The following is a 19752-nucleotide window of genomic DNA, read 5'->3' as shown; positions in this document are numbered from 1 at the left end:
CTTCATAGAGAACTTTTATACATGTATCAGTAATGCTTTATGCTATTGTTGCTTCTGGCATGGAATGTTTGCACTTTGCTGTGGCTGCATGCCTTCATCCACAGTCATCTTTGCCCTGTGAGGCCATGGGTGGTCTGTGGCTGGTCTGTGGAGCCAGGATCGTCAAAATGTGCTAAGAGTGTTTAGGATGTGTCATTTCGAGAATGGCACTTGTCCGAGTCACTTTGGAATTTTGTAGTAAAGTTTTTACAAACTGAAGTAATAAAAAATAATTCTTCGCAGGCTAAAACAAATGTAGTTTCCTAATTATTTTTACTACTTTACAGGAGGATACTATTGGGAATAAAAAGATAAAAATAGTAATGTTTTCTGAATCATTGCATTAACAAACACTACAAGGAAATTATCATAACTTAACAAAAGAACAAATAGTGCTAATTGCTCTTAAACTTCGTTTATTTAGTCTACAAATGTTGCTGACAAAATAACATCCTTTTCATTTTTGTGGGAGTTGGAAAGTGTGTGTGTGTGTGTGTGTGTGTGGTGTGTGCACACAGCCTGCTACATGTGTAGTCCAGGAGAGTCAAATGAGATTTCTCTGTAAAGGTGTCAAAATCAGTCTAGTAGCAGTATTCCTCTGAGAATATGGCAAGCGGATTTATTTCTGGATAAAGCTGGTGTAAAAAAAATTGCTGTATGTTAAATGGGTCAGAAGTGCTAGGGTTTGAGACATTTTTCATAATTCCAAGATTTTGCTTGTTCCTTAGCCAGTGATAAGAATGGGAAGATACAAGGAAAAAGCCTGATAAATGATTGCAGCTGTGCAGTGTGATGCAACAAAAAAAATATGTATATTGAACCTTGTTTTTATCTGATCTGGTAAACAGTCTCTTCTGAAGTGTAGCAGCTTGTAAACCTAGGTTGTTGTTATTACTTGTGGGCTGATGGAAGATACATAACTTTTGGGCTATCAAGTTCTATACATTTATTATGTAGTGCTGTATAGGTTCTGCGTATATATTAGTACTAAATACATCATACTGTTTCATTTTAAAATCCTGGTGCTGACTTTGAAACGCATGACAAAAAAGCATGCTCAAACAGTATGCTTAAATACAAAAGGCAAGAAAACCCCTTGATTAGGTGTGACTAAAATAGTACAGTGTTGTTTGGAGATGAACCAGACCCCAGTATTTGACATGTGTGATACAAAATAGTTCTGCTATGTGGAGTATTTTTGACAAATGTGTGTGTTTGATACTCGTCACTCAACCAAGGAAACAACTGACAAATACTCAACAAATTTGTTAGCAAGATCACAAAAGAAAATTGCAAAATATACAGGCCTCCAGTTTGTTTTTCATTAATAAAAAAACCTCTAAATATCTCTGTATTCAAATTGAAAATGGAGGCATAGGAGATTTTTAAATTTTTTTCTTTTAATTTATTGGCATTTATGACTTTTTTTTTTTTTAAATGAAAACCAGGCTAGTCTGTGGATGCTTTAGTAAATCTGTATCACAGTAGCAAAAAACTTGCAAGGAGCAAGTAGTTTCAGTGATGATAGCTATCTGGCATATTTAAATATTAAGGTATGGGTAAATTTTCTGTCTTTCACAAGTTGGAAGATTAAAGAATTTGTGGGGGGTTTTTTTCCCCCCCAAAGACCAGGACTAGAGGACTTGAGTCTTTGTTACTTTGTCTGATCAGTCTTGTATGAGTTGACTTTTTTTTTTTAAAAAAAAAAGAAAAGGCCCCAAACGCACCATTTTCACGAAGTCATGACAGCAGTTGTAGAGAATTCTGCAGGCAACTGCAGAGGCAGAATTCTGTAAATGAAATTCCCAAATGGTGAAATCCTATCTTCAGCCTATGCTAGTTTGAACAGCGAGATTTGCAGGATGCACAGCCAGCCAATTTCAGATTCCTGGTGTGAAACAATCAAGATAAGAATCAAAAAGTAAAGAAAGGGGAAAGCCCTGTTAAATCAAACGTTATGCACTAGATGTCTCCTTAGGCAAAATTACTCCTTCCAGAGTCCTTACTGCTCTTGCTTAAAATAACAGGAGCCCCATAGCATAGGCTGTTTCTGTTAACCGTTCTTCAGCTGTATGATTTCGCTTTGGGAAAGTTTTTCCTGGTTATTTAAAATGTGTTTCCAGCTACGCTGTCTTCAGTAGAGCTATCTAAAACTTAAATCTTTTCTTGCCTTTGACTTTTGCTTCTGTTAAATTGCTGTGACTCTTCTCCTGGTCAGGGATGTTACTTACCTGTATCTGAGACCTGATCCATTAACAGCTTTCCAAGTTACCAAGTAGACTTTCACTGAGTGTAAAAAGACATTTAATGCAGAGGGTAGTAACTAGTTCTGTTTTTTATTGATTTTGAAAATGATAAATAACGTGCTTGAAAAAAATAATTTTTTTTCTGGGATACTTTTGAAGACAGTGAATTTAGTGTCACTTCTTCAGAAGAGCTTAAGAAAGCTTAAATTCATGTCATTCCTGATAGTATTGACACATCCTTTACAGTTACTATTAGGACATACCGATTACAGAGAAAAAAAGATGCTGTTAACCCTGTTTACAGGGAGCTGTACTGAGGAACAGAAGAGAAAATAAGAGTGGAAGGGTGAGACACTAAGAAGAATATTAGTCAGATTACTGTGGAGATAAGATTTAGAAGTTAATAGCTTCCTGAATTAAAAACTAATACATAAGAAACAGTTCTTTTGTAGGTGTGAATTTATGCTGATAAGCACATAGTAGATGCTCTTTCAAGAATAGTCTTGAAATTTAATGGCATTATTTTAACATTTCACATGTTGGATGCTCAATCCCCATTTCACACTCCTAGGTGAATACTTTTAGAGATGAAAACCTTCAATAACAATGTATTAAGTGCCTTTTTTTTGTGTGTGTGTGTGCGTGCGTGGTGGTGGTATACAAGTGATCCTTAGTAGATCTGTATTACTGACCACCCTGTCAAGACAGTAACACTAGAAAGATCAGAAAGGGCAGGAGGGTTGGAAATGCCGTGGGAGACTTCAGTTAATCCCATGCAAAGTGTGCAGTTATCGTATCAAAATGAAGTATTGAGATCAGGTAGCTGTTCCATGCAGCAACTGATGAAGGAAAAGCTGCAGCGTGGGAGTGGGGTGTACTGAGAGCTGTGGAGAGTCACGGAGAGGGTGAGTGGGGTCGGAGGTTCCCTTTCTTTTACAGGAATGTCAGGTTAAGCTGGTAAGAGGCAGATATATACAATTGTAAAGAAGGACGCAAGCTATTCTTTTGTTGCTGGGAGTAGACCTGTAACACTGCTTACCAGAAGAGGTAGATGCTAAGTGTTTATGGGACTGAAAATGTTAATGGCAGATAATTCCTTTGAGGTTACTAAATACATAGAAACCAAAGAAATTGTGCTCTGAAAAGTAATCTGAGTTGAAAACAGCTGGAGGCTCGGAGATTATTTAGAGGACTAGATCATGTTGGTGCTGTTTTTTTCTTCCTTTTGGCATCTGCCTTTGAGTCATTGCTGGTAATGGGCTGGGGAGCACTTTGGCCTGAGCTGGTGTGGCCACTCTTCAGGTCTCATTCAGGTCTCTTCCAATTTTGTTTGGATAAAATTTACCGTGTGTAAAGGAAAATACAAGGTGCTGGGCTACTAACATTAGCAAGTTTTTCACTTTTTTGACTCTTTGCAAAGTGGCATGATAGGTTATCTAATCACGCTTTCACTTGTTTGTAGGATCAACACCTGCTGTGTGTTGCTCTGTACATGTAGTATGTTAGTTCAGAGGGGCTATAAATTGAGCTATACAGCTGCAATGACTGTAGGAAAGTCAACGGAAAGTATTTCCAGTGAAACAAAAATACTGACTTCCCTCGTTTTGGCAACAAATTAAGTTTGCTTCAGTTTTTTTGCATTCATTTGCTATAAGGAAAAAGAGTTTCCTACAGGAAAGCTCAACATGATTGAAATGTTAATCAGTATAATGAGCAGCATTTTTAGGAAAGGTGTTGGGGATTTTTTTGTTTTTATTTTTTTTCCAGATTAGACCACCTCTGACGGGAGGTAAATAGCTTAATACATGTAGATAAGCCTTGCTTTACTACTTATGAAAGACTTGAATAAGGGCACCGGTAGGTTGTTATCAATTGATCATAGCCTAGTGACGGTCTTTATGTGAGACTTCTCTGCTGTGGCTTCATTTCCTGATGCTCATCAAATCCTCTGAATATGCTGTCATTGATGAATCAAATTTGTTTTCCTTAATCATGCTTAGGTCCTGTTGTTCAAAATACAAACAAAATCCCAACAAAGCTTAACAGGTGAAGAACCAAGTGGCATCATTACATGTCTAATGCTGCTATTGATTAATGACTTTGATTTATTTAATAAGTGCTGTTCTCCTTGACCAGGTAGCTAAAGTAAATATTTTGCTATGTTTATTAGCAGTGTAGGCTGCTTATTCTTTGGAACAGGTTTTGGTGTCTCTTACTCCATGTATACATCTAGTATCGGTGCAACTATTTCCCTGTTTGATCAATGTGACAGACAAACAGTTTCTCAGCGTTGGTAGCAGAGTGGTTTGAAAAGGCAACAGAATAATATATATATATTTTATACAGTTAGTGTCTTATGTTATTTCTGGTATGATTCACATTACCTAGTACATCATTCTGTGTTTGCTATGCGATTTTTGTGCCGGGATCCCCATTGCTGTCCAAGGCACCAGGCATCCCTTGGAAACAGAGGTGTATTTTGACAACAGGGCTAACAGGGCAGGGCTGTTCCTGCATTTCTTGCCTTTCAGGGCTGTGTTCTCTCTCTCCCTGTCTTCTGACCCTGCAGAGAGATGCTTCAGGAGCTGGGTGGTAGAAAGCTACTATTTTCCGTTTTTTAGGGGAAGGGAAGTGGTGAGAACACCCAGCTGGGAGTGGGTGCATGCAGGGTACCAGGGTCTCCCCACACAATGGTAGGTTTTGGCTAGGGGATGACTTGAGAATAAAACTGAACCAAAGCCTTCAGGTGAGCTACACCCTCAGAGCTCTTATGGACAAGAGGCAACTTTTTTTGGGATGAGTGTGCTGTCCCTCTGCCCTCAAAGTTTTTAGCCCCTGCCACAGGCATGGCTTACCTGCTTGTGAAGCAGGAAAGCTTGCCTTGGCAGGGCACAGTCTTTTTTCCTATACGCTAGCCTGCAATTTGTCACAGTTCAGTAGCTGCTGTGTTAGAATAAGTTGTCCTCTTAGCCGGGATGGCTAGACAACCAGTGCATGAACAAGGGCAGCCCTCTCCCGGTAGGTTTTTAACTCTTTGTGAGTCAGCGCCCTCATACAATGCTGCAAATTTATCCTGTTAGAGAAGTAATGGGAGCATGGGAAAGGCAGAGGCAGGAGGGTTTGTAGGGAAGGTGATATTGTCTGCTGATGGTAGGATGTGGAGGTTTGAAAAAGGGAGAAATTCCTTGTTTATTACCTGATCTTGGGCAACTTGAACTGCTGCTTAATCACAGGTTTACCTGCAGAGAAAGAGCTTAATCTGTAGGTTATTTGTCTGAAAATATGACCAAGACACAGAATTTTTATAGAAGGATGGTGCTGCTGCACAAGTACATTATACACCAAGCGTCACTCAGTTTTGAAAAGTTCCTGGGCAAATGAGAGGGGACTGTAAGCAGAAGTACAGTAACTTCTGATGAGCAGTATTTTTGGAAAAAATATTTATTATTCCTTGATGTGTTTAATGGATGATTTCAAGGCAGTGAGTGTTACCTTTTTTTGGCAGTGTGAGAGGCATACATTTTTCTTTGGCTTTGCACAAAATAGTAATAATAGTAACAATAATTTTAGGAAGATTCTGGAATGCATTATAAACACCTTATTTTAGGGGAACTGCATCCCAGGAACATCTGGGGTATATGAGCCCAAGCTGCATCAGACTTTACTTTTGACCTCTAGTATTACTTTTAAGTTTCCAGAAAAATGTTTTCATACCTATGGATTTTTAAGTGCTTTTGAGTATTAAAAATAATGTATAATTTTGAGGGATATATTAAAATAATTCTTGGATCCTAATTCTTCAGACTGTACTATTACTTTTATGTACCCAATATCACAAGTAAAGGTGGATTTTTTAAATGTTTTTGTGTACATCTGTTTATAAACTTGATACTTTGCTGCAAGGGCAAATACCTGCAAGGCGCTTCTGCAGAAGGCAGGTGGAAGGCAACCAGCGTTCCTAACGTGTTCTCAGATAGGAGGAGAGCCATAGCTTCAGCAACACTGGGTGTACCCGATGTTCAGGGTCAGTGGCCACAGCGGGACTTCTTGAGCCTGTTGACGTCAAACTGCAGAGCGCTGTGTCTTGCAGCAGAACGCAAGTCCTGCTGCATTGTCTAAATGTCCTCTGCACCTCATTAGCTTGGCTCGACAAAAATGTAGATCAAGCTTTTACTTTGAAAGAATGCCCCATTTGACTTCTGGTTGCCCAAAAAAGTAAAGGTGATAGTAGGACTGACATTGAGGGAAACACAGACAGGGCTTGCAAGGTGGTTACATTCATCAGGGTTAAAGTAACACGATATTGTCATGTCCTCTCGTTATTTTTGGACACCACCTTATTTAAACATTTTGAGCCCAGTTCCATATGTGAAGTCTACTTAAAACATGTATCCTCCCCTCCCGAAGCATGGCACTTTGAGACCAAAATCTAATTAATTCAGTAAATTAAGCTTTTTAAGAAACATGTACAGTTCTGCTTTTGCCCCCACTGTAATGATTTCTGATGCTTGCCATAATCTAGATTGGTTCTTCTGCAAGGCCACCATTAATCCCAGAGCAGAGGAATATTTTGTGCCTGCCTTGTCGGTGGTTTTGGATATTCAGAACCATTAGCAGAAGGAGGGAAAGGGAAGAAGGTATTTTTTCCAGGGAAGCAGTTTGAGCTTTGTTCCATATCCCCAAATTAGAAACCAGTTTAAAAGTCCTGGTAACCTTGCAACTATCAATTCCCTACAAACACTTTGCCATGTTAACAAAAGCAGGTGCCTCCCTCCGTTCAGCTGTGAAGGTTCATCTGAGTTAACCTGCTCTGCATGGAGAAGGGAAGGGTTGTCACCAAGCAGCGTGGCTGAGTTGATTTAGCAAGCTGGATCACCCTGCATTAGTATCGTGGGAAATATGGCTCTTTTTACCTTGAGGAAACGGAATGGGAAAAAAAAGAAATTCTGATTTATTATGTTGTGGTTTGTTTTTTTTTTTTTATAGTCTTATGTTTTTGTTTCTGTCTTGGTTCAGTTTTTAGGTATATTTGAAATCTGTAATAAACTTGCTGAGATTAACAAGAGTGGCCCCTAATACACATCAGATTTATTTTTTTTGCACAAGGAAAAAAAATAGATTTCTCTTTCCAATTTGAGGTGAGTCTGCTAAGACAACTCTGTTTGACAGGCTATTATTCTCAGTGTTTTCTCTGATTAATCTTGCAGTGATGAATTTAAATTTCAAACTCAGTTCCGGAATCAAATCACAAAAAAAAGTATTTAGCAATATGCTACTGTCATTACCAGTATGTCACTAGTCGTCATGTCCACTATTTTCAGAAAGCAAACAAGCAACACAAATTAGAAACTACCTTGAATTTCCAGAGGTGGGCCGCCTTTCTGTGAAGGTGGGATTTTGTGAGTACTCTAGAGGCCACAGTCCCTTCACATAATGCTCAATGCTTTGAGTAATAACTGTTTATACTGTTTCCCAGTCTAGACTGGATTTAACTTCATCCTCAAGGATCTTTCAGTTTATGTGAATTGGGTTACTTACTAATGAATTTAATTTAAATGCCTTGCAAGTGAAATCATGCTGCAGCAGGGCTGGCTCGCCCTCCTTCCCCAATGGTACCAACTGATTGATACAAGATTACTCTTTGTGTTACCTGTCTTTAATAGAGCTTGCTAAGATTCTATATAAATCCTTTCCTTTCAGTGGGCTGTAAGCTATTTTCTGTGATTGCCTCTATTTTTTACTTTCAGAGAAATAGGTGTTTAAATTTGTATATAGCTGCTACAATATTCTTTTGCTGTGTTCTAGCTTTCCCTGTGTTTCGCACTGCACAGTGGATCCTGCTTCTGTGCACTTGCGAAGAATAGTTCCTACATCCAGATGATCTTTTGTCCAGTATGCTGTTGTCTGCTTACCCAGTACTTACTCTTTATCCCCTCGGATATCCTGTTTTGTTTTTATAGTTGGTTCACATATGTCTGTAGACATACAGATGCTTGCTATATGAAAGGGTATTTCTGAAGTGTGGAAAGTTGTGCAACTTTTACGTGATATCAATCTGTAAGTTAAGTCTTTCTTCTTTGAAACATCCAGAAAGTTGGCTTGTGTCAGGTTTTTCCCTATTTCTGATGTAATAAAAGCCTGAAGACCGAACAGGAAAATGATCAGGAAATAAAAATTTTTCAATTGAGAGAGAGAAAAGCCATTTCAGGTGGAGTTTAGCGTTATAGGTGGATATCTCTCTGTGCAGGTCTTGGATACTTTGATTGTTCCCTGTTGAGGCTTCCTGTAAAATGCCCTCGGTGATTCCCCCTTCATCCAAGCGTGCTTCCAGTGCTGTGCCACTGCGTGCTCCCAGAGTGGAGCATTGGAGCAGTCTTGGTGTGTTATTTTGTCACTAGGAACCCTATTGCTACCAGTTGTTTGCAGGTAATGACAGTTTTTAATGCTGTCTTGTGTGCGGTACAGATTCCCACCCCCCACCACCCATATGTATTTGTTTCTCTTGAATTTTTTGAGTTGGCATTTGTCTCAGTTTAGCTTCTCTGTTAAAACTAAAAAGCAGATGTTATTGTAGAAGTGCTGAATTGTTTTACAAAAATGCCATACATCGCTGTGGAACTGTGATTAAAAGAAATAACTTTGATTTTCTCTGTTTATGTTCCAAGCACGGCGGTGGTAGAATCACCGCTAGTTTTGTGTATGCCTATTAACCAAATGAAAGGAAGGATTCAATGGAGTGATTAGTTTTCAATTTAGGCTTTTAAAACTATTGTCTGATGCTTTTTGCAGCCTAGTTACTGAAGGGAATATCCAGGGTTTAGTTATTTTTAATTCTATTTCAATTGGGACGCTTTTTCCAGATACTGAATCCAGATAAAAGCAGGCTACTCGAGGATAATTTAGACTAAAAGATACTGTGTCCTTAGAAGGCTTTTGTAATTCACAAAACACAATATCTAATGACTAAATTTATTGTTAGAGCTCAAATAGCACCAAAATCTCAGAAAGTGGTATAAACAGTGCAATCCTAAGAGGATTTAAAAGGAAAACATGAGTGCAGAAGTCCACATGAGGAGCAGAAGCAATTCAAAGCTCACACAGAAAACATTGTTAATAGCTGTAGCACAAACCCAGGGTAATGGATGGGTAAAAAAATAGCATAAACAATGGCATTTCTGGAAGAAAATGATTAAATGTTTTTGCAAATAACTTTCAGACAAATCCTTCCTTTGAACTGATTATGTTTGGAGATGGGTAAAGAAATAACATTAGCGTACATCTGTGCTATGTGTTTATAACCAGATTTGTCACTGTGCGGAGCCACGGTTGTTTTTATCTGTGGTTTCGTCTTTGTACCACACGTTTATTACTTGGTTGATAACAGCATCCCAGTCTGTGTTAGTGGCATGGATTGGTATTTTCTTTTTTGGTAGCTGGTTTGGCATGTTAGTTTTGGCCCTGGAGATGGGAACTGCCTGTCTTGTGCAACCTGTTTGCCTGGACCTTTCTGCCACCTCTGTGTGCATGCAGGTCTCAAAAGTTTATAGCTTCAGGCAGGCAGTGCTGCCACTCCGTGCACTGCAGCGGGATGATCTTTCCAAGGAGATGATGTTGGGCATTGTACCGAGTGTTTGCTTGTGGTGTAACAGGGGGACACGGGCAATCAGGTGTATCATTCTTCTGCAGAAAAGCCCAGTGTGGGGAAAGCTGATGAGTGCTGGCTGGGAGCAGGTCGGTACACCCATAGCAGTATCTTACTTCTTTTTAAGTCGAGGGCAGCAGTATTCAGACAATGCTGAGAGCATTAGTCATCAGTCATCAGTAAACCCCCAGCCCCTCCAAGATGAAGGAACCAAACTCACAAGCTACTGTGTGTTCCCCAGGTGTGCTTTATCAACTTCAAGGGCATCTGGTGGGTTATTTTTAAGTGTCACGTAGGTGTAGCTCTTACTACACCTGGGCAGCTGTTTAAATCACCGTAGCAGGTCAGTATATAAAGGCAAGAGATAGTCTAAAATCAATAAATTATAGCTGTCATCTGCATTGTTTCAAGGTACATGCCAAAATGACAAAATCCAATAGGATAAATTTGGAAAGAAAAAAGCTGCCGATGAGGCATTTGTACTCAGTACTTGATTCTGAAGAAGGACATCACAGAGTTTTCTAAATGTTTACGTGTCATTTCAAGCGCCCTTATTTAAAACTGGAGCCTACAACCAATTAACATGAGTGAGGAATGAAGCAGAGTCAGTGAACCCTTTCTTTTCTCATTCTCTGCTCTCTTGAGTCTTTGCTTCCAGCTTCTTTCCGTGTCACTGCCCTGTTTAGATATAAAGCGAAGGACAAGAAGCCTCTTCCACGGATCAGACGGAAAGGTTTCCCTCCCTGGCTTTGACGAGAAGTACTGCACTCAGAAGATTGCACAAGGGCAGAGAGGTGTTGGAAGAAGACAGTTTGGGCAGTGTGTACTAAAGAAAGCCTTTTTTCATTGAAGAAAATGGTTTATGTTTGTGCAATCATCCTTTTATTTATGTTTGCCGTGTTCCTTCCCAAATGAAATAAACCAAGTGTCACACTTGGAACAGGACAGCATAGTCCTCTGCGTTTCTCTGTATGCAGTTTTTATAATGATTTAGACTATTCTCAGAGGACTGTTGGTTGGTGGTTTGTTCTGTTTTTAAGGAAAACTCTTGTTATTAGCAAGTAATTTTTTCTTTGTTTTAATGGGATCGGCTGAGCAAGTTGATAAAGCTTTCTGTTCTTTGTTGGTCTGCAGCTCTGGCTGTGGAAAAAAAGAAACTTTCTGAGTAACTCTGCATAAGAAACCGTGCCACTCAAGGAGTGGAGTTTTCCTCAGCCTATTTAAATAATTTCTGCAGCACCAGTACAACTAAGTAAGGAAACAGGAGTATGTTTGCAAATTCTTTCAGTTCCCAGCATTCCTCCTGCATTGTTCAGCATCCACTGCTGCGTCTCTCACTTGCACTGTGAAGGTTACATTTCTGCCCACCTTGGTGGTGCAGTGGGGTCCTAAGAATAAAACAAGCTTGACTGCTGTAACACTTTTTTTTTTTTTTCTCCTGTGTCCAAAAATGGCTTTATAATAAACCATTAACTACTGGTTGAGCTTGAAAATTGCATATGAGAACTTTGTGTTGATCATGAGCCTTGAAAACCCTAGTTACTGTTTACTCATAGTAAAAGTTTTTTAACACAGTTTACAGATGCTTTGTAAATAGTTTAATCTAAAAATAGTCTGATAATACTTTATTAGTCACCCATGTCCATCTGTCACCCTTTCTGCTCTTTGAGTGGGCGATTAGATTATTTCCTAAAGAAAAGTAGTCTGGCAAGTATTTGTATGGAGAGCAACCACTCAGAAATATTAGTGTGAATACAAGTTGTCATAATAAAAATGGATGTTACAGTGGATAGAGTTAAGATCTATTTGGACAACAAAATGTGTTTGCTTGTACTTAACTGTTTTGTTGTTACATGTGTAAAATTATTATTGATATGTAAAGAAAATTACTAAAATGTAGAAGAAGAGCATGGATTTTTTTGGATTACGTTTTTGTGCAGTTTTTGATGGGAAAGATTTCTCTTTCATATTGCACTAGGAAGATTTCTATTATGTATATGTTGTCAAATGTCGCCAGCAGCTAGTATGAGCTGGTTTTTTTTTTTTTAAATTACTGAGGTCACTGCAGGAGTTGGTAACTCACTGGGTGCATAGGCACACCTGTGTACGTAAATGGAGTTATTTACTGCAATATGTGTTAGGAGAAGAGATTTCTCATTTTGTTGTTTGTTTTTTTAACTGCTTCACAGTGGATGTAACCATTTTGGAAGTCAAACTACTGGAATGCTGATTTTTGCTTGGGCTTTTCCAGAATGTTTAGAAGTTGGTAGCTGAGGTTTATTTCCAGAAGAAATTTGGCATAGGCAGAAGATACTATAAGCTGCCTACTTTGCCTAGTTAACTTCCTGAAGTTTTTTCTGGAGAGCTAATGCAAAATCCAGACATCAGGAATTTTTATACATGCATTGTTTTGTTTGTGCGTACTCCTGCTGAATGGGCGCAACTGTCTAGAGGTCTGATGGTGCTAAGTATTCATTCAACAGGCTTATTTGTTCAAAGGTCTGTGTTTCAGGCTCCCCGTAGGAACAGTTTGTGTGATGTGGGTAGGGCAGGATATATGCAAAACCTCACGTCTGTGTGCTCTTCTGTGCCTGATCGCTGCTGCTCTGGGCTGTATACAAATTCAGTGGTAATCACTTGGCTCCTTGAACAGAGTAGGCTGCAAGAGCTGTGAAGGCCCATACTTGATAATGTTTTATTGTGTTAACACCACCATTTTCAAAATACTAAATATTAATGTTTCCTATTTTGTCTCATTTCCTTGTCAGCATCACCCTTCAGTGGCAAGAGGCATCTGAAAGGAAAACTTCTGCATATCAATGCACTGCCAATGGTAAGTACCTTTTTAACTGACTAAAGGTTGTGTAGTTCCTTCCTGCCGATATACTGTAAGCCAGCTTACGTTGCAAATAGCGTTTTTAGAATAACTACTTTTTATTACATAAGTGGATTGTTTCAATTTTTTAAGAAACGTCTAGACCATTATTCTGTTTGACAAAAATATTACAATTGTACCTGGATTTTGTCTGATGAAAAGTAGGGCAGCATGTTAATTTTGAATCGAAAAGTGTGACTTGACAATAACATAGCTCATCCTGTTGTAAACTGGTTTTGCTTCCTCTTTTGGCCACAAGCCTGTCTGGGGCAAGCTGTAGCCCAGCTGAGTGCTCTGTTGCCCCCATTTGGATGTTCTTCGCTGTGTGCTTCAATACTAACAGCTTCTTCTATTAAAAAAAAAATAATAAAAATCTGTGCAGTATCAGGTATGTTTTGATTCAGCACATTTGACAGCATAATAATACTGACGTTAAAATCTGAGCTCCTATAGAAAGGGGCTTGCTTGATGCAGTCTTATCGTCCCATCTCTGGAATATTACTCAACGATACAGCCTGTTGGAAGTTTGTATTTGCCAACTGTATTTATGGCTTACTTATGCTTCCTGATAGTTACGCAGATGGAAAGCAGAGGTGAGGTCTGAAGATAAGGATTGGAACTTAGTGCTTCAGATTTGATCAAATAATGTTCTTTTTCAGCAGTCTTGGTATCTTGTGTTGTCACAGTTGAGATGTACAAGGATGGTGACTGCAGAATTTGCCTTAAGAAATAAATGCATAAAGTGCTAGCCTGAGTTACATATTTCAAGCATCTCTAGATCACTGAGAAGTTAAAGGGATAGTCTTTCTAACCACTAGCTTTGAAAACTCAGTTTGGGATCTGAGAGCAGAGCTGGGCTCCTTCGGTTTGTGTGGCCATCTAAGATCTAAAGAACATGTAAATAAATTGTAGCCTCACTTTATACCTTTGCAACTCCACTGTCTTTGCCCTGTGAGCAAAATGACACTCCAGGAAAGTTTGCTTGGACGTAACTGCTTTGCATTGAAATGTCGTATGTAATTCTGTTGACTTTCAAAGACATTGTGGAGTGAAATGTAATGCAGCATATATTTGGCACTAAGTAAAGCAAATATAACTCTGAAATCAGAAGAACTGCACCAAGCATGTATGTGATTTAATAGCCTGTTGTTTAGACTCAGAGTTGATATGTGTAAAGTTTGTATTGATTAAGGATGAATTTCAGCTGGTAGGAAGGGATTTGTTGAGTGAGAAGGCATCATTTTTACGTGGTAGCTTAGCCTGGTATTGTAACTTTCCAAAACTAAAACTAGCAGTGCTCTCAACCTTTTCTGTTGTTGCTAAATTTTCATTGTTGTTGTTGACCTTTTTTCAACAAAAAGCTACTCTGATTTCTTTTTATTTTGTATTAAACATGTTTCTAGTTATGATTTAAAATACAGGTCTGTATTACTGCTTCTCTTAAAAACATGACTCATTCCATATTAACCTAGTCCTTATACTTCATAAAATTTTAAAATACTGAGAGACTGTACTTGAAATGTTACTGCATTTTGTCCTAATTTTCCCCCTACAAATTATATTAGAAATTCAGAATTGCACAGTCTCAGGGGCATGCTAGTTGTTACAGTGATCATAAAACATTCTCAAGTGTTACTTGGAGTGAAGTGAAATACTCCCCACACTTTTCTTTAAGGGCTGCTTTTTGTGCTATAAGTTGTTACATTTTATTATTCTAGAGATTTCTAAACAATTACTCACCTCTTAATTAACTTTGAAACAGTTTGAATGTAGATTGAAGAGACAAGCTAGACACATTCTTCATCCTCCCAAAAGTAATCATAACTTAATCTGGTTTATAGTAAAAAAGACTTTTATAGGTTTTTATTATGTTGTTTTTCTCTCTGATGTGTATAGGCAAAGTATGGGCCAGAGGTCGACCTGAGAAAAACAGATTGTGTTCTTCTCCTAAGCAGAACTTGGTTTAACTTGGCTACCTGTGTTCAATACATAACTTTGAATCAGAAAGGAATTTCTGATTCCCTTGAGAAATGATGCTAGCATTTTTGATCAGGTTTTTAATCATGACTGTCAGTTCCATTTCTTAGCACAGAAAAAAAGAGTAAAACACAGAGTTTACACACCCTCTTTGTTTTTTCTTTGCTTTTCTATTTAAAGGTGATTAAAAGATGCCTTTTTTTTTTGCGTCATATATGGTATGTTAAGTGATAACTACGTAGGTAAAATATCAGTTACTCCTTAAAAACGTTGTAATTGTTGGCAGGTTTTTGTTTTTTTTTTTTAATAAAACATTTGTATTGTGATACAGCCTGCTAAGAGAGAGTATGGCTGTGTTCAGTTGGTGAAAGTTCTCATTCTTCCAGTCAACTGTAATGTTCCTCAGAGTCTCAAAGGAAAGATACAAGGGCTTAGCAAAAAAGGCCTGTTAAGTGAAGGAAAATTCATGTGTAATGCTAATTTTCTAGGCTTTCGAAGGCTCATTTAGAGGCTGATAACTGGGTACTTAATCCAAAGTCACAAGGATTAATGAATGTGTTGGAAATAAAAATCGAAAGTCTTGGACCTCTGGCCTAAGTAAAAGATCACGTCAGGGTTTCCACAATTTGCTTTAGCAAATTAATTTTCTTGTTATGTGGTGGGATAGGTAGCTTACCTGAGAGAGATTTTCCATCGTACTTTGCAAGGCTTCTCTTGTAAGTTTTAGAAGGAAAGCAGTTTGCCTTTCTGTCTTCTACAGGTCATTGAAGCAGGCCTGCCTTTTTGTGTGTCTGTATATGTAGAAATATGTGTGGCAATACATGAGTGTGCTGGTGTGTGCGTATCGCTATATGCACATATATATCTATATCTACATGTATAAAAAGGAGTGTGCAAAAAGCAGGAACTTACAGAAAGCTGGGAAGTGCCACTTTGACTCCCATATCGACAGCTTGCTGTGATGGATCTGACAGGAACCAAAAAGGGCTGTGCAAGTATCAAGCAAGAATAGCAGTGTGGTGGCCTTCTGAGAGGCGTCCTGAAAAACACAATGTCTGCGTTCTCGGCTCCATCTTTTACTGCGTGGTTAGTTTGACAGAGTTCAACACACTGATCAGTTAAAAAGATCTCTTGCAGAAGAGAACAGAGGATGTTATCATTCATTACAAGCTAACACAAGGCAAGTCTGAGGATAGGCGGTGAGCACAAAGTTAGTCTATAGGAAAACGGGGCTGTCGACAGCTAAGTCATGTCCTCATAGTCCCGAAGGGAATACAAAGTTGGCGTGTCCATTCTTTTCAATGTCCTTTTCAAAGTCCATTCTTTTCAGTGCTGTCTACTTTTAGGTGAATATTTTGTTTTGAAGGTGTAACACACCTGTTATGTTATGTAAAAGAGACTTTTACATGTAAGGAGGACAACTCTGCAGGGACCAAGTCTCTTAGGCCAGGAAACTTGATGGCTGCAATGCTCAATGTGATTATCTGCCCAGTGGATTTAGCCCAGAAATGGCAGGAGTCGCTGAAGGAGCTGGGGACATAAGTCACTCCAAAGAAAAAAGCATTCAGTGAAGAGATTGGAAGGTGTCTGTAAAAACTTCCCCAAGACTGCAGCAAGATTTTTCCTTCAAACCCCTTTGTGGTGCCTTCCATAGTGTTGTCCTGTGACCTTACCACTCCTTAGAAGACAGCTGAAGAAATAAATGGATGTAACGATTAGCCTGTGGTTCCAAAATGGCTAAACCCATCTAAGTGCTGATCTATCTGCCTGGTTAATCTTCTGCCAGTCCAGTATGTTAAAATGGTTTCATGCAGTGGAAGGCAAGCAGGGGCGAGGGCAGGAGCCTGCATCTGGAACTGGAGGAGTCAGGTTTGACATGGAAGCTCTGCCTCTGCTGGTGCCTGCCAAGGGCAGCAGGAGGTCCATGCTGCTAGCTCCAGGATTTGGCCTGGAATTACGAAATTGACTTTGTTTCAACAGGAGCTGAATGTCCTCTCAGAACTAAAAGTATATAGGAAAGAGTATCTGCGGGTGGGCAGACCTTTGGAAGGACAGTAAAGCTGAAGGTTGGTTTTCGTTGTGCTGAGAACAGGGACGTTGCTTTCAAGAGTTTATGAAACTTGACAGTAGTTAAGATGTTGGCCATGTGAGACATGAATAATTGCTTCCATGTAAATAATCCTGTAAGACTGGGGCCCTTATTCTTCAAATACGTAAGCATGTGTGTACATGTAACTTCAAGCGTAGGAATAGTTCTGTTGAGATATAAATAAGGAGTACCTGCATGCATAAAGCTAACCAGGCTTGAAAGTACTTTCAGTGGTGGGGCTTGAAAGTGCTCATGAAATTTATTGTTGAGGCTATGGGTTATACAGTTTATGGAGTATAGCTTTAAGAGGGGGGACCCCCCCAATTTCTAGCAGTTTCTGAAATAGTCTATTCTCAGTTACAACTTGAAATTTTGGACTGTTCTGCTCCTTCCTGAAATCAGTGGGTGCTCTTATCATTGAAGGAAGGTGAAGTGCAAAGTATTTTGCCTGATAATTGGTTACAACTGAACAATTATATTTCAGAGTGTTCATACATAAGCTCTATTTATTGGATCAGCATGAATTAGCTGACCTAGTGTTGAAGAGGAAGTGCTAATAATGTGATATAGAAGAAAAATTATGTGGTGTGGTAGGGTGCATACTGTGATAAGCGTGAAAAAATGTATGTACTACTGCATTCTGATCCATTTTTTGGAGGGTTTTTAAATTTTCTGTTCCTTTACATAAAGAAACACAGTAGTAAGATCCCTTTCTGATAAGGACCCCTTGCCTCCTTTTTCTACCATTATTTAAAGTTCACTGCTGAATGAATCAACTGAAAGGGAAACTACTGTTCTTAAAATTTTTAAGAAGTGGTGGCATTATTTTGAAGCAGCATTTGTCAGAGGACTTTCACTGCTGATCTCTAAGCATTTTACAGTTCAGAAATGAGCTTTGACTAAGAATTCTCGGCAGAATCATAAATAAGTAATTAATCTAAGCAGCCGGGATATTTAGCCCCTGGCAGGTGCCCAGTGCAGTGCAATCACAAGAACAAAGGGAACTGGGCAAACATCTCAAACTAGGGTGACGTCCTCTAGAACAGGATGAGGGCCATTGCTGTTCCTTGCCTATTTCCATTCCTAGGTTTTTAAATCTTAAATGTACCTGAAAAGAGGCTGTTTCTGCTGCAATAGGTTGTCTTATGTTACGGCTCTTTTACTCTTGTGAGGTTTTTTAACTTGTTGTCTTCCTCCTCCTTCACCTCCCCTGCCTTGGTTTTTTTCTCTCTTTACTGCTTTGTACTGGGTTTCGTTCAATAGGTAATAGCAGTAGTGCAGTTAGCATTAGATTATATCTTACTTGATCAGCATGCCATCTGCTTTAGAGGAGAGGGAGATGTTACATTTCTGCTGTGGGTTCACTGCCTTATGCCCGTGGTGAAGTTACATAAACTGCAGTGATCCTTTCTCTGCTTCATTATACGAATGAATTACAAATACAGTGTTAAATATTCTTGACGTTGACTAAGCTTGTTGCATATTTGAAAAATTAAACTGGATATTAGGCATATGTGAAGTGGGATGTTGTAGAGAAAACCCAAGGACAGGCTCTTTCACGTCGGAGCACAAGTGTTACCAAGTGGAGAGAAGCAGGGCTTATTTCACAGAAGACCATGTTAATGTGTTACTTGTATCATCAGATCTTGATCCTGGTTTCCTTCTTATCAACAAAAAGTTGGTATTGGTTCATGTCAACAAAAGTAAAAGCTGCCTTTAGTTTCAATGGTGTTGATGTTGGGAAATAATGAATATTGTCATAGAACAACAGCAAGTCTGTAGGCTGGGAGGAATGATATTGAGTATACGACTGACTGACTTGGGAGAAATGGAGACCTGCTGGCCACCAAGGACCAGGGACTCTGCACCTGTGTGGCCGTCAACATGGATGCCATATCTAGAAGCCTGTGCTTACATGCCAGGTCTCTGGTTCACCATATGAATAGAAATAAAGACTGTAGTTACTGCGTTAGTGCGCCTGTATTTGTAAATGAAGGTTGTGTGTGGTGTTCTTACCGTTATTTAATGAACAAATATAAAAAACTGTTGAATATTTTTTTGAATAGACAAGGCATCTGAATCCTCCCGGGGTTGATATTGAGCATATGTATGTAGGATTGACAGCCATGAATTTAATAGTCACACAGATGGGGAGTGCTGATGTCAAATGCGAGCCTAGTTGGAATGCGGGTCCTCATTAATGGTAGTTATGAAATCTCCCCCTTTAATTTCTTTTGGCTGTAGGTGGACCATATTTTATTATGGTCTGCATGCGATTTAAAAATGTTTCATCACGTGTTCAGGTATTTGACAACTGTTTCAAAAAATAAGAAAAACCAAGCAGCATAAATTAAGTTCAAGTCCATCATAACAACATGAAAAGGAGAGGACTTTATAATAAAGTAATAGACTGGCAAATGAGCTTTTACAAAATCAGGTATTTCACTCTTTTGTAAGCTTGTTTTCTCTATTAGCATAGTCAACACTTCCTGTGAAAACAGCCAGTGCTTCTGGTAGAGAGAATACAGTGAGTCAAATAACGTGCACATATGATGGACTATGAGGAACTGATTTTAAATGCGTGCTTATTAATGAGAATCTAGGATAAAGTCAGCAGTGGTTGAAATGAATAGAGGGCAGATCAACCGTCAGAGCGGATTCTTTTTTCATGAATAAAACAAATTTAAAACTATCAGGTACATAACACACAAATTAAGGGGAAAAATAGATGGTCAGAGGTTAAAGAGGGAATGAAAACACAAGTTTTATGGTCACAAGATCAAATGAGGCATTAGTTAATTTTCCTTTTTTTGGTGCAGTTCAGCAGGAGTTCAAGTAATTCAGCTGAGTGATTAAACTGGAACAGAAAAGAGTGCCAGAAAAA

At 38.9% G+C, this 19752-nt stretch overlaps 1 protein-coding gene across 10 annotated transcripts in view; it reads left to right on the top strand.

Annotated features, from left to right (window-relative positions):
- The window catches only part of TBL1XR1 (TBL1X/Y related 1), a 117996-nt gene that overhangs the window by 38481 nt on the left and 59763 nt on the right, over nt 1-19752 (top strand). For 7 of the 10 annotated variants that reach the window (XM_056358360.1, XM_056358357.1, XM_056358364.1 and 4 more), the window contains exon 2: nt 12696-12760. The gene's annotated coding sequence lies outside the window, so the exon portion shown is untranslated. The other 3 variants (XM_056358363.1, XM_056358362.1, XM_056358359.1) reach the window with 2 other exon arrangements.

Source organism: Falco biarmicus, chromosome 13 (genome assembly GCF_023638135.1).
Source record: "Falco biarmicus isolate bFalBia1 chromosome 13, bFalBia1.pri, whole genome shotgun sequence".
Lineage (NCBI taxonomy): Eukaryota > Metazoa > Chordata > Aves > Falconiformes > Falconidae > Falco > Falco biarmicus.
Note: the sequence above shows the minus strand (reverse complement) of the source record. Positions and strands in the feature narration are given on the sequence as shown.